We start from the raw sequence: 15,037 nt of genomic DNA on the forward strand, positions 1-15,037 counted from the left end.
GGAGTAAATACAGGGCGTCCCAGAATTAATGATGAGTTGAGTGAAATCGGATGCATTTTTTTTAAAACCCATTTTTATCATGTTTATCATGTTCAATATATGTTAAAAGTGTATAAATTTTGAATTTTGTTTATAATTTTATTTTCATTCCTGTTGGACCCCTCTTATTTGTCCATGACAGCTTTTCTTTTCAATTTGGCTGCAATCATTTTCTTTACCTTCATCCCCATGATGGAGCAATCGTTCAGCTGAGCTTAAAGAACACATTCAGTTAGCAGTTCAGGAGCTAACTCCTGAAATGCTTCAAAATGTGTTCCACAATGCTAAGGAGAGATTTGAAGTGTGCAGAGATACAGACATGTTAAAAATTTTCAATAAAAGTTTGATGTAAAATTTATAAATCTATTTATTTTGGTAATAAACATAAAATTATGTTAGTTTTTGAAAAATTTGCTCAATTTCATTGAAACAGATAGTTAATTCTGGAACACCCTGTAAGGTGTAGTGTTGTTAGTTGTGTTGCTCGAGTAATTATTAAAATCAAAGGTCTTCTCGTAAAGATCCCATCTTTTTGTTAAACATATAGTGTCAAGGAGCATATTATCCAAAATGTATCTCTCCTTTATAGGCATGGCTGTGGTTGAGAAGCCTGCTTTCCAACCATGTTACCTTGGGTCCAGTCCCACTGTGCGGCACGTTGGGCAATTCTCTTTCATTACAGCTCCACGCTGACCAAAGCTTTGTGTATTATAAAATTGCCATTACTGTATTGATACTTCACCAAACAATATACGGAGTTCCTCAAGCATGTTTCTAAATGTATATATGTTGCATGAAATGGGCCTTAAACGTGTTCACTGTGAACCTAATATACATTTTGGTAGTGTCGCCACTGCTATATACTTTGGCCTTACAAATTCTTTAGAGACACATTTATTTTTGAGTGGACATTGTGACCTGTCTCTGTAACTACAACCCAATGAATTTGAATTGTTAATGTCTATGGTTGCTTTGTTTTGATTCAATATTTGTTGTCAAGGCAGGTATGGCTGACCTTAACTGTATTCTAATTAAATATTTTACTGTATCTGCGTGAACTAGAGAAGTACCTTTTCTTTTGAGGGTAAGAAAGCATCCACTTATATATGGGAGAATATACAAATAATAACAACAGACGAGGACAGGTGGTGTAAATAACAAAAGTATATATTAGTATGACGCTCGGGAATACGGAAAGTCTTTGACGTTTCGAGCTACGCTCTTCAACAGAAAGAATACGGAGACAAGGAGAAAAACACGGAGAAAAAAATTATACATTACTGCAGTAGGGTGGGTTAAACCATATCACCTTTCTGATCTTGGACTGATGTTTCTTGATGGGAATACACTCAAAGTACCTTATATAATTGAGAAAAACACTTTTTGGTCAGCATATTCTTGCAATATTCAGTTCTGTTGAATTTGTTGAATAGCAAGAGTAATAAGAGACTGATTCGACCGAAATATAATTATCATTAGTCTGAATATCCTTTCCTCTGACAGTCAACACTAAACGTGTGTATCAGTGATAATACATGTGTGCGTGTAAGATATACACAAACGCTACACAGCAAATAGATCTCCGATGCCTACAATAAGTATTCAGTTGTTTGATCAACTGAGCTACATGATCATTAAATTATCAGGTAAAGGGTTTACTATTATATTGAAAGTACAATCAGGTTGACTCAGTATGACACTGTATGTGACAATGTAGGTCCTTCGAAATGCAAGTACAAACCTTCTGGGTTTCCGCACAGTTTCCACCCGTCCAATTTTCCCAAACTAATGTGTTAACTATTCGGTCATATAATATACAAATATACACGTGCGCGCACACATATATATAAACACATACATGTGTGTGATTGCAAATGATCGTTCTATAAGAAACTGAATTTTATTCAATGAAAGAAAATGTAAAAATACAATAAAATGAAATACTAAAATCATTAAAAAAATTACCAATATTCATTATTGCATTACAAGATGTAGATATTGATTGAATATTCATAATTGGACATCCATTGAAAAGTAAGTTATCGAAAATCAAATTTAATTATTTCACTGAAAAAAATGGAACAGGAAAAAAAAAGGTTTCAAAAAAATACATTCCGGTGTGGTTGTTCAAGAGGTGTCCATTATCAGATGCCCGGTTTCGTATGAGTGTTTGATGTTCCAAAAGAATTAACTTTAGGTAAAGTGCCAGGGATATTCGGTTAAAATGAAAACAAAAAAGAAGAAGAAAGGAAAAATAAGAAAGAAAGAAATTTTATTCTCAAATATATTAAAACTCGTGAATGAAAGTAACAACACATATTGAACGAAGACGATGAATTACGTGAGCTCCCTATTCATTGTTTAGTGGACGGATACAAAGTGAGGGATCCAAAGCAAGTTTTTCCCTCAACGATCACCAGTGAATTCCAATGTCATCTCATGACTTCGATTACACTGTTGGTGGTGACTATTCATTTCTTTATTTATAAAAGGTAAACTGAAACGGTTTTCTCTCCCTTTTCACACTGCTGTTTCTTGTTTATTTTATTTTATTTTTTTAATATTTTTCAATGTGGAGATTTTGTTTATAATGAAATGTGGAAGATGGTGGGAGAAAGAATAAGAAAATTAGTGTAATTATGTATGGATGTGTCAATGCTTACTGGTCCTGTTCCCTCTCATCTCTCTTATCATTTCTCTTAAACAAACGTACCTCTCTCCCCACCTCTTTCTAACGATGTATATATTTTTTAAATCTCCAAAATGTATCGTGTTTCATATTCTTGCTATTCGGACTAAACATCAACTCGCGTTACGTTTCTGCTGAAGATTATATAGGGAAATTTTACGATTGACTTTTTCTTTGTAAAAATATGTTAATAAATAAATAAATAAGTAAATAATAATAACAACAACAACGACAAGACATAATAATTAAAGAAAATAGAACAAAAAACAAGATGCATTTCATTTTACCCTTATTCTAACATAGCCTGTAAATTATTTTCGTGATTTCTACCCTACGAATAAAGTAGCCAGTTTGATGTCACAGAAATCATCTTGTCTTGGATGGTCGTGTATATTCAAATCTGGATTTGAAGTGCTTTACTTTTAGTCGCAGAGTGTATTATTCATATTAAATCTGTATCCGTTACGATAATTAGGGATAAAAAATATATATGTACTACATATCGATAATCACTTTACAAAGATTAACAGAATTTGATTTAATTTCTACGGAAATGAAGGCCCCAAAGCAAATTATGTCATAATTTTTTTTTTAATGTCTAAGTATCTGAAAACTCCTACAGTTGTCAACAAATTAGATTTTCGTTTTCAACAAAGAGAAATATTTAGAAGTTCCTTTCAACTTTTATAAACTATTTTGATATAACATGAAAAGAAATTAAAATGAACAGGTGGTAGATTATTAGGTAAAATTTACCGATTCTTCGCTATGGGGATTACTTCACAGCATATATTAGCATTTGTCAAATGCTAATGCATTCCTATGGAAGAAATGCTATTTCATAATATATACATGTGACAGAATGGTTAAGCATACGCAATCACCATTTAAAAAATTACACTCGGTTAAAAAACACAACTGTTTGGTATCTATCTATCTTTCTTTCTTTCCTTCTTTCCATCGATATATATCTAAAAACGTGTGTATATATTGGTGTATGTAAAAATATTGCTTGTATGTACATATGCATGTATGTGTGTGCGTGCGCGCGCGTATGTATGTGTATGTATTTGAAAAGCTTTTTTCAATATGAAAAATTAATACTTATGTAAAATAAAATCTTTAATGAAATAGATTTATATAAACGTGTTCTATCAAGTGTCTGCTAATAGTGTTTTTAAAGATGTTCTTTTTTCATAAATTAGTACTTTAAAATTGGAAATCTTTCAAATATTATGACTTTAGCAAGAAATATTTTAAAAATAAATTTTAAATATATACATGTATATACATATATGTTTATATGTGTATGCTTGTTTGTGTGTGAATGTGTGTACATGTATGTACCAATTTGTCCACGAGGGAATGATATCCATCGACTAGTGTAGCAGCATTACAGTCAACTGCTACTAAGATAAAGGTGATAGAAATAATTACTGAGGTATCAAATTGCTGGACCAAGTCATGAAAGTTACAGAAAAGGTCAAAGCTCAACTAATTAGGAAGAGAGTTAGCCTAGATGAGATGCAGTTTGGTTTTGTGCCTGGGAGAATCACTACTGATATATTTGTGCCTGGAAGAAGCACTACTGATATTCCTGGTAAGGCAACTGCAGGAGAAGCATCTTGCCAAAAATAAACATCTCTACTTGGCTTTTGTTGACATGGAGCAAGCCTTTGACTGGGTCCCCCATTCCCTTATCTGGTGGTCAATGCAGAAGCTAGAGCTAGATAAGCGGTTGGTGAGAGCTATACAAACTATGTACAGGGATATCATCAGTAAGGTGAAAGTCAGCAGTAAGGAATTTATGTACAGATAGGAGTTCACCAAGGATGGTTCTCAGCCTACTCTTGTTTATCATAGTTCTTCAGGGTATAATGGAAGAAATTAAGACTGGCTGTCCTTGGGAGATGCTCTATGCTAATGACCTTGTTCTTATAAGTGAATCACTACCAGAACTGGAGAAGAAATTTCAGGTGTGGTAGCAAGGTCTGGAATCAAAAGTTAATTTAGCAAAGACCAAGGTCCTAGTAAGTAGGAAAAACAGAAAAATTACTAATCCCTTTGGGAAGATGGCTCTGCTTGATATATAGAAAAGGTGTAGGAAGAAATTCTATATAGTGTACCTAGTGCAAACTATGGACATAAGAGGTGCAGTGGTATCATAGGAGATTAATAGAGAAAGCAGCTTTTGTGTTCAGGTACAATAAACACTGAGAATACACAGAAAATAGACTACTCAAATGTCTGAGGGTATCCCTAGAAATAGTAGACAACTTCTGTTACCTAGGTAACCAAGTTAGCAGTAGAGGAGGATACTCTAAAAGTGTAGTTGATTGAATAAGAATGGGCTGGGTAAAATTCAGAGAGCTACTACCATTGTTGGTAATAAAGGGCCCCTCCCTCAGAGTGAAAGGCAGATTGTATGATGCCTGTGTATGAACAGCTATGCTACATGGCAGTGAAACATGGGTAGTGACTACAGAGAGCATGTGAAGGCTTGATAGAAATGAAGCCAGCATGCTCCACTGGATGTGCAATGTCAGTGTGCATGTATGACAGAGCATAAGTGTTTTAAGAGAAAAATTGGGTATGAGAGGCATTAGATGTAGTGTGCCAGAGAGAAGACTGTGCTGGTATGGTCATGTGATGCATATGGATGAGGACATTTGCATAAAGAAGTGCTGATCTCTAATTGTGGAAAAAGTAAACCCAGAAAGATATGGAATGAAGTGGGGAAAAAGGATCTTCAGATGTGGAGCCTCACAGAGGAAACGACAAGGGGCCAAAATGTCTGGTGATTTACTGTACTTGAGAAGACATGTTAAATAGTAAAATAGTGGTCATCCATACATGCAGGTGTGTCCTTTATGACCATGTTCTCCCTCACACATACACGCATAATCAGTCTTCTGTCAAAACACTCCTACTACCCATCTTCCCAATACCCCCATCTCACTAATCATGGTCACCACCCACTGTAGGCCCCTCCACTCTCCCTCATGTGCCTATCTGTGCACTCTCCATATTCTAACATATCTACTATACCCTGCTCTCTCTGCCACTCCATTTTCTCTCACCATCGCTTGCTACATGTCTTCTCCATCTCCAAACATCTGCCCTCACACTCTTATGGAACATCCCCTTCTATCCCCTTTGTATACTACATGTACTCCCCTATGAGGGCACACTACTTAATGTTTAGAGTACTTGGTTCACAATCATAAGGTTGTGATTTTGATTCCTGGTGGTGCATTATGTTCTTGAGCAAGACCTTTGCTCTAATCCACTCAGCTACCACAAATGAGTAGTACCTGTATTTCAGAGGGCCAGCCTTGTTACATTTTGTGTAATGCTGAATCCCACTGAGAACTACATTAAGAATACATGTATCTGTGGAGTGCTCAGCCACTTGTACATTAATTTCACAAGCAGGCTGTTCCATTGATCAGATCAACTGGAACCCTTGTCATAACTGACAGAGAGCCAATTATACTCCCCTCCACTGTTCCCTCTAGATAGGTCCAATATATCCCCGGCACCATTTATTTCACTTTCTCTCCTCTTCCCTGTCCTATTGGGGTATCCACATATCTCCCCTATAGTAAGACAACTTTCTCTGTCCCTCTGTTGTACTGTACCTTTCACCTGGCTCACACACACTTCCCTTGGTTCCACTTCCTCTCTCAGCTGAGAGGTCTTTGTCTTGTAAGCTACTTAGTGATCCCTCTGGTGCTGGTGCCAAGCAAAAAGCACCCAATACACTGTGTGTGTGTGTATGTCTTATTTCAGTTTAATTTAGCTCCATGCAATTTAATGTTTCATAGATTCCGTACAGAAACCTATACTGTCAGACTCAATTAACTAAATGGAGAGGTGCAGCAAGTCCAAGAAGACTACTCGAAACTGGCCTGCTATTGGTCAAGATGGGTTACATAGTATTAGAAGTGGAACTGAAATTCCAGCAACACCAAATAGACTAAAAAAAAAATTTCTTGGACTGCATGGCTGGACATGAAGTTGTTGGAGCCCTGCTGCCTGGCTGGTCTTTAAAGGGTTTTGTGCAACATTGGCTGGTGAGTGTGTGTGTGTGTCTATATACCTGCTGTATGAGTGCATAGATATGAGTGTCTGATGCCTATATATATGTATCACTGTTCTGTGAGTGTGGGTGAGAGCTGGTGGCATCAGCTCGCTGGTGTGTTTGTTAGGGTGTGTGTACATATGGGTGCAGATGCATATCAGTCATGTGCATGTTTATATGGGTGTATGTGTTAGTTGTGTATATTGGCTGTGTGTATTAGTTGTGCATATGCATGTATATGTGTCTATGCAAATAGGGGTTTATTGGTCTCTGTACGTGTGTGTGTGCATGTCCAGGTTTAGGATGCCTGTATGGGTGTGTGTGCATATGGATGTTTGGTGAATGTATGTACATTCCTGTATTTATACGTGTATATATAAATGTGTGCATGTCTATTTGAATGGAGATGTGTATTATTTATGTGTGTGTGCATAGGTGTATATGTATGCAAATATATATGTAAACAAGGTTGTATCAAAAAGTTCCTGGACTAGTTATGTTTAATAAAAAATAACTTATCTCCTTCAAAATAGTCACCTTGTGCACCAATACACTGGTCCCAGCATTTCTGCCACTTTTGGAATCTGGCCTGGAAGTTATTTTCTGAAAGCGAGTCGAGGACCTTCTGAGATTCATTCTTGATCTCAATGATAGTATTAAAATGGCAATCTTTGAGCTGCATTTTCATCTTGGGGAAGAGATGGAAGTCTGTAGGTGCTAAATCAGGTGAATAGGCTGGATGTGGAAGAGAGAAGTGATACCATGTTGTTTTTGGTGAGGAGAATCCAGTGACAGTGCATTGTTGTCATGAAAAGTCCAATTTTTCATGCTGCACAGATCCAGTCACTTTTGTCAAATCTTCTCCCTCAAACTCTTCAAAACATTGTTAATTGTCCTCCGATGATCCTCACGCACAAGCTGAGAAGTTTTCTCCACATTTTCAGGGGTGATGCTCATGGTAGGTCTTCCAGATCGCTCATCATCCAGAGACATTCTTCCACTTTTGAAGCACCAGTGCTACTCAAAACATTTCGTACGACCCATTGCCTTGTCACTGTAAGCTTACCAAAGCATGCTCATTGTCTCTGTAGCAGACTTCTCAAGTTTAACATAAAATTTCACATTGGCTCTTTGTTCCAACTTCCTTTCCATGACAAAAACCACAGACTACAGGATACATGTGATCATAAAAACACAAATTTCACAACTTGTGAAATAAACACAGTGATGTCACTTAGCACACACTCTCATGAAGGTCACTGCTAGCTCTCACTGTGTCTGCTATCTGTTGGCATGCTACAGAACTAGTCCAAGAATTTTTTGATACTACTTTGTATATATAGATATGTGTGTGTGTGTGTATATATATATATATATATATATATATATATATATATATATATATTTGAACATCATCATTTAACATCCATGGTCCCTGCTGGCATGGGTTGAACAGTTTGGCAGGATCCGATTAGTCCAAGGACTGCATCATGCTCCAGTGTCTGCTCTGGCATGCTTTTTTGTACAACTGGATGCCCTCTCCAATGTCAGCTTTTCAGGGAATGGGAGAATGAGTGTGGGTAAGCAACAACTTTAAAGGTTAGACAGGGTTGAAGGGTGACTGTAGGAAATGGTGGTTAAGGGGTTGGGGATAACCAATGATGCATGAGTGTGGAAGGCAGAGGGCTGCAAAAGAGAGTGAGGGAAGAGCAGGATAGTAATAGTGGTACAGTTGACAAGAGGAGGACAAGAGAGAGATGACATATGATTGGGTAGGTTGCAAGAGTAGGGGTAGGATAGAAACAGGTGTGGTACATGAGGAGGGATAATTTGTTGGCTCTTTGGAGGAGGGCAGGATGATCAATGTAATGTGTGGCTGGAGAGAACAGTATTAATAGATGAAGAATGGATAAGCGAAATGGTTCCATGTAGCAAGAAAAATATATTATCAAGAGTGAGTTGCAGTGAGAGAGATGATAGGTAGAGGGGGTGATTTGAGGAGATTGGGCAAAAGGCCCATTTGTGCACACGCGCACACACACACACACACACATGCACTGTACTTCTAGAATTCAGTTTTGCAGAGGTGTGTGGGTCTTGTGTATCATCAGTCATCTCAGTCTTTTGTTATCTCTTTGAAGCTTAGACTCCTGGGGTCAACCTTCACCACTTTATCTTGGGTCTCCTTCCTCTGCAATCTTCATTCATATTAAGCATTGGCACTTCTTTATACAGCTGTCCTTATCCGTATGCATCACAATTCCATACCAGCGCAGTCTTCTTTCTTGCACACTACATCTGATTCTTCTTATGTTCAGCTTTTCTCTCATCACATTTGTAATGTCATTCATGCAAATTACATTGCACATCCATTGGAGCATGCTCAATTCATTTTTTCTAGTCTTCTCAAGTCCCTTGCATTCAAAGTACTATCATGCAGCATTGCAGTTCTAATACATGCATCATACAATTTACCCTCCAGTCTGAAGGGAAAAAAAACCTATTGTTGCCAACAGCAGTGGTAGCTTCCTGAACTTTCTCCAGTCTTTCTGCAGGGTACAATACTTTTGGAGCAACCACCTCCCTTGCTAATTACATCTATTAGCTAACAAAAGCTATGAACTACTTCTAATGGGCCATCAAGGCATTCAAAAGGGTTTGTTTCCAATGTTTTCATTGGCCTGTAGAGCCAGTGAACACATTGGAAACTTACTCTTTTGAGGTTCTGATGCTTTGATGAATAGGAAGGGACTGATGACTTGTGTTTGTGGATGGATAATAGATAAGATGTGGTGCTGATGAAGGAGCAATAATTCCTGAAATATGCATATACACCGATTACCTTGGTGGAATTTGGACTTAGAATGTAAAGATGGATGAAATCCCACTAAGCATTTTGCCTGATATGTCAACAATTCTGCTAGATTGCTGCCCACCCCAGTAGTAATATCGAGAACAACTTGTTTTAATGATGAAAACAGTCCAGATAGCTCTGAAATTTCTGTTGGAAGATCTAATCCAAACCTTGAAACTTGAAAAACAGACCTTTATCTAGTAAGAGTAATAAGACTAAATATAAATATGCCTAGCCCTGCAATGATCATAACTACCACACCCCAACTAATAGCAATAGAACAGCATTAACCATAGGGAAGATAAATTTTGTAAACCCATCCCACTCTGATTTCAAGTAACCTCTGATGATCCTGGAATTGTCTTCTGGGCATTGAAGAGGCACTTTCCCCCTTCTAATAAGTATTACGAAATATTTAATAGCATATTGTGAAATTAGCACAGTCTACCACACCTTATCTACCTCACAATATACCCACAGCCAACAATAAAAAATTAATTAGTATTGATCATCCTAGTAATTGATGTAACTCTAGCTCCTTGTTAATATATCTCTCTCTGACAATATTATTGGTTTAGAGCCCCCTCCTAACAATAACGTTAATACTGCAATGATTAATGTTTCACCAATTAATAGCTATAATAAGATGTGTAATTTCAAGGATCAATGTAAGTGCCCTCTAAGTAAGCAGTGCAAATTTAGTATATAAATGTTCTGTTCAAGCACCTATAGACTGTTATATAGATTCCACAGCATCTAATTTGGATCTATGTAGACTAGTTATATACATTCTTTTAATAACAAATAGTAATAGCACTTCATTAACTAAATTTATTTTAGATTTCAAGGAAAGAGATATTTCTCTATTTCTAGTTAATTATACATACTGCAGTTATACATACAAAGGGGTTTGGAGTAGGTGTAATTTGTTTTCTATGAAGGCAGTAGAAATCATAATGTGTGAATTTGGTCTTATTTATAAACAAATATAATAAAACTTTTTCCCTATTTCTGTTTAACTAACTCACATAGTTTACACAGAGTTTAATGATAGATTTTTCATTCTCTGTATTACTATAACTTTTCACTGATTATTTTCTATTTTTAACATCTTACACTCTCTACTAATTTTATTCCTATGGAATTAATTTAATTTAATTTAATTTCAACTCTGATTTAATTATATATGCATTCCCTTGGGTGGGGTCATATACCTATGTATTTTGTCAACATATCTCTTATACCTAGCTTTACTTTTCTCATTTATAACTAAACATTGATTTCATGAGTACTAAATTTATTAAATTTTAACTATCAATTCACCTAATGATGTTTAGCATAATTTCTGAGTTAGGTCATTAACCCTACGTTCTTATTCTCATCTTTCAAAGTCCTTTTTTCGTAATGTTTTTTTTTTTTGTTTCTTGAAAATATTTCTGAGAGTATAATAGTAATTACTACTGTTATCTGAACATTTATCTTTCTTCTCATATATATTGAGTAAATTTCAACCTTTTTAACTTGTTAGCATTAATGACCTAAATATTACAATAGATCATATGTAGGGGAATTAATGAGATTCTTTGTCCCCATGGTTTTATTACTTTTGTTTTTCTTCAGTTGTATGTCAACTTAGTAACTTAGTATGTCATTTATTGCTCTGATCATCTAAGTCACCCTCACTCATTGTATTTATAAGACTGTAGCCACCTTTGTGCACTGTATTACTATTGTTGATTGTCATGAAGAGATGACTGGTGGTATTTTCATTTGACATAGTATGGTTTTATAGAATCCTTATATGACATGTTTTTTAATCATTTTTCTATGATCCAGCATGTTGATTGATTGAGAACAGTTCCACCAGTTATCAAAATGATCATAACTGATTAGTAAAAGTGATACTGCTATTGTTTTCCCTTTTTCATTTTATTATGTGTGTGTGTGTACGTACATATTTATATGTATATATGCACATATATATATATATATATGCACACACATATATATGTATTAAAGAATAAGTGTTTTAGTCATTTGACTGTGGCCATGCTGGATTCTCTGAGAAGATCCAGTATAACCAACTTAATGCTAGCAGTAATACAACATGTAGAACTAGGACTAGGAAGGTTTTGTGATTTAAGCCAGCTTTCAATATGGCCGTAAAAACAAATATGGGTAGGGAATTCTTAAAATTAGTCTCTAGACATTTTCAATCTAGCCATAAGTTTTATAGAATATTTAATAGAAGAACGTTTAAGATCAGCTATTCTTGCTGCAAAAACTTTGCCTCTTTTATTAACCAACACAACAATAAGATAATTGCAAATAACCAGAGTGCTGATTCTTTTCCTAAAAATTTCAATTGCAAAGATGGGACCTCTTGTCCGTTGGATGGAAAATGTCTGGAGAAAGGAATCGTGTATAGAGCCAAAGTGCAGATAGAAGGCTCACACAAATATAGAACTTACACAGGGGCTTCTGAAAATTCTTTCAAAACCCAATTTTATTCTCATAGAAATTCCTTCCGATACCCTGAAAATAGGACAAAGACCAGCCTGGCAAAATATGTCTGGGAATTAAAAGAAAACGAAATCCAACATTTGAACGTGACAGGGAGAATTTTAGATAGAGCATCACCTTACAGACATGGTGCGCATAAAAAACCCATCAAATGTGATTTATGTCTGTTGGAGAAATTCTATATTTTATTCCAGGACAATAGTGCTTTTAATCAAAGACACAAACTCTTGAATTCCTGCAGACATGCACCAAAATTCAAAATGTCAGCTAACAATATACCATATGGATAGTATATAATTTTTGATTCTTGAACTAGTTTTCAATCACACTGTTGGATTTGTATCTTATAATACATGATTTATTTCGCATCGCAAAGATATTGTATATATTTCGACATATTTCTTAAGAAAACCTTCGACTGTTATATGCATATATTATTTTCATGTTTAAGATTCTATTTTTATTTTATTTCATTTTATTGTATTTTATAAACCCATTTAATTGTTTAATTTATAGATAATTCAATATATGGTGTTCTATTTTGCATGTCTTTTATCCAATTTTTATTATTATACACTCAGCAATTCTTAAAAAAAGTTGTTTGTGTATATATATGTCAGGACCAAGATATGTTTTTATGTGGATGTCTGTATTGTTGGCATGCATATATATGTGTATGTTGCATCTATGTATGTGTAAGTAAGCAGGTATGTTTATACTTGTGCACATACATACATGGATGTATATGTATGCATGTATACACTTATATTTGTGTGGATGTGTATTTACGTGCATATTTCCACATATTTATATGTGATCTTATATGTGTATTTATGCTAATATACACTTTTGTATACACATATTTATTTATTTATTTATGTGTTTCAGCCAAGTGGCTGCGGTCACCTATCTTTCTTTTTTCTTTCCTTATGAGAAGTATCCTTTCTTTCCCTATTCATTACTTGTATAGCATCCTTTAACAATGCGTTCCTCTTCTCTCCCCCTTACTTACCTCTTTCCTTCACTAACTGTTATGTTTTGGATCCTTCCTTTTCCTTTCCCCCTCCCTACATTTAAGATATACTTCTCATCTATATAACTTCTATATGTATACACCAAGAGATTTTCGTATGCAGGCATGGTTGTGTGCATATATGTACATGTGTATATGTGTATTTGTGCATATATTTGTCTTACATATATATGCCTGTATATGTATGTAGTCTGTGTGTACGCATCTGTGTATTTTGATGTATATATGTATATTACAGATGGTCTAGTATGTGTATATACTGTTTTAAAATATGTAATGCAGCGTGAACATTTTAATTTTAATTTTAATGTATTAATTGAATTATATTTTGTATATAATTATTTACAATATGTATTTTGAATCCACTTTTCGGTTTAAGGTTTTCTTCAATTTTCATAATAGGATGAATTTATATTGAACTCATTTATTTTGTTTATTTTGTTTGTTGCATGCTTAAGACCGTTAATTGAAAGGACCAATGAAACAAATCCATTTTTAAAGGTGTATCCTTTAACTAGTTTTGATTATATCGTTATTTCTGTTCTATTTTAACAAAACCTGTCTGACGAACGGGAACATGAAACTCTGAGTAACAGCTTTTGTTATATTTCTGCTGCTTTTAAATAAAGCATATTACTCTACCTCTGGTATTTGAGTACTCTTTTTTCCACTTCGTTTCACATTTATGTGCTTACTCCGGTATATACATACATACATACATACATATATATATATATATATATATATATATATATATATACGATGGGGTTCTTTTAGTGTATCAAATCCAGTCACAAGGCTTTGATTGGGCAGAGGTTTTAGTAGAAGACACTTGGCCAAAGTGCCATGCAGTGGGACTGAACCCAGAACCATGTGGTTGGGAAGCAATCTTCTTACCACACAACCACTCTTGTGCCTGTATATATATATTCTTTTATTCTTTTACTTGTTTCTGTCATTTGACTGCAACCATGCTGAAGCACCACCTTTAGTCGAACAAATTGACCCCAGGACTTATTCTTTGCAAGCCTAGTACTTATTCTATTAATCTCTTCTGCTGAACCACTAAGTTATGGGGACATAAACACACCAACATCGGTTGTCAAGCTGTGGGGGGGGGGGGCAAACACAAATACACACACACACATACGACAGGCTTCTTTCAGTTTCCATCTATCAAATCCGCTCACAAGGCTTTGGTCAGCCCGAGGTTATAGAAGAAGACACTTGCCCAAGGTGCCACACAGTGGGGCTGAACATACATTCATATTTTATCTTTTACTTGTTTCAGTCATTAGACTGCAGCCACGCTCAGACACTACCTTGAAGAATTTTAGCCAAACGAATTGATTCCAGTACTTATTATTGTTTGTGTAGAGGTCTTTGCTACTACAATTATCTTGTGGTTATTTTCCAGAGATAATTGTAGTAGCAAAGGTGGATATATATCATATCGTATCCGGAGTACTCTGTACTCCGGATACGATATGATATATATCTCCGGAAAATACCCACAAAGATTCTTTACATGGATGTTTACTGCTGGAATGAAGCTACACTCCAAGTACTGTTTCTTCTTTGTTCTTTTTTCAGCGCATCTCTCTCACTTCTTACTACAAATCTCCTCTTATAGATGTAATAATCCATTCCTCTACTATTACCGTCTCCGATGAAGGGATACATTGGATTTTCCCTGAAACAGCTGTAAGACTTTATCCATAAAATATATTTCTAACTTTGCCATTGGTCTCTTTATCTTTTTCTTTCTTTATACGTACATATATATATATATATATATATATATATATATATATA

At 35.2% G+C, this 15,037-nt stretch overlaps 1 protein-coding gene across 2 annotated transcripts in view; it reads left to right on the forward strand.

Annotated features, from left to right (window-relative positions):
- The first annotated feature begins 2,069 nt into the window (after positions 1 to 2,069).
- LOC106884037 (zinc finger protein 16) overlaps positions 2,070 to 15,037 on the forward strand; it is a 36,971-nt gene continuing 24,003 nt past the window's right edge. For both annotated transcript variants that reach the window (XM_014935246.2, XM_014935248.2), the window contains exon 1: positions 2,070 to 2,531. The gene's annotated coding sequence lies outside the window, so the exon portion shown is untranslated. The remainder of the gene's footprint in view (positions 2,532 to 15,037) is intronic.

The sequence above is a fragment of the Octopus bimaculoides genome, chromosome 14 (genome assembly GCF_001194135.2).
Source record: "Octopus bimaculoides isolate UCB-OBI-ISO-001 chromosome 14, ASM119413v2, whole genome shotgun sequence".
In the NCBI taxonomy this organism is placed as follows: domain Eukaryota; kingdom Metazoa; phylum Mollusca; class Cephalopoda; order Octopoda; family Octopodidae; genus Octopus; species Octopus bimaculoides.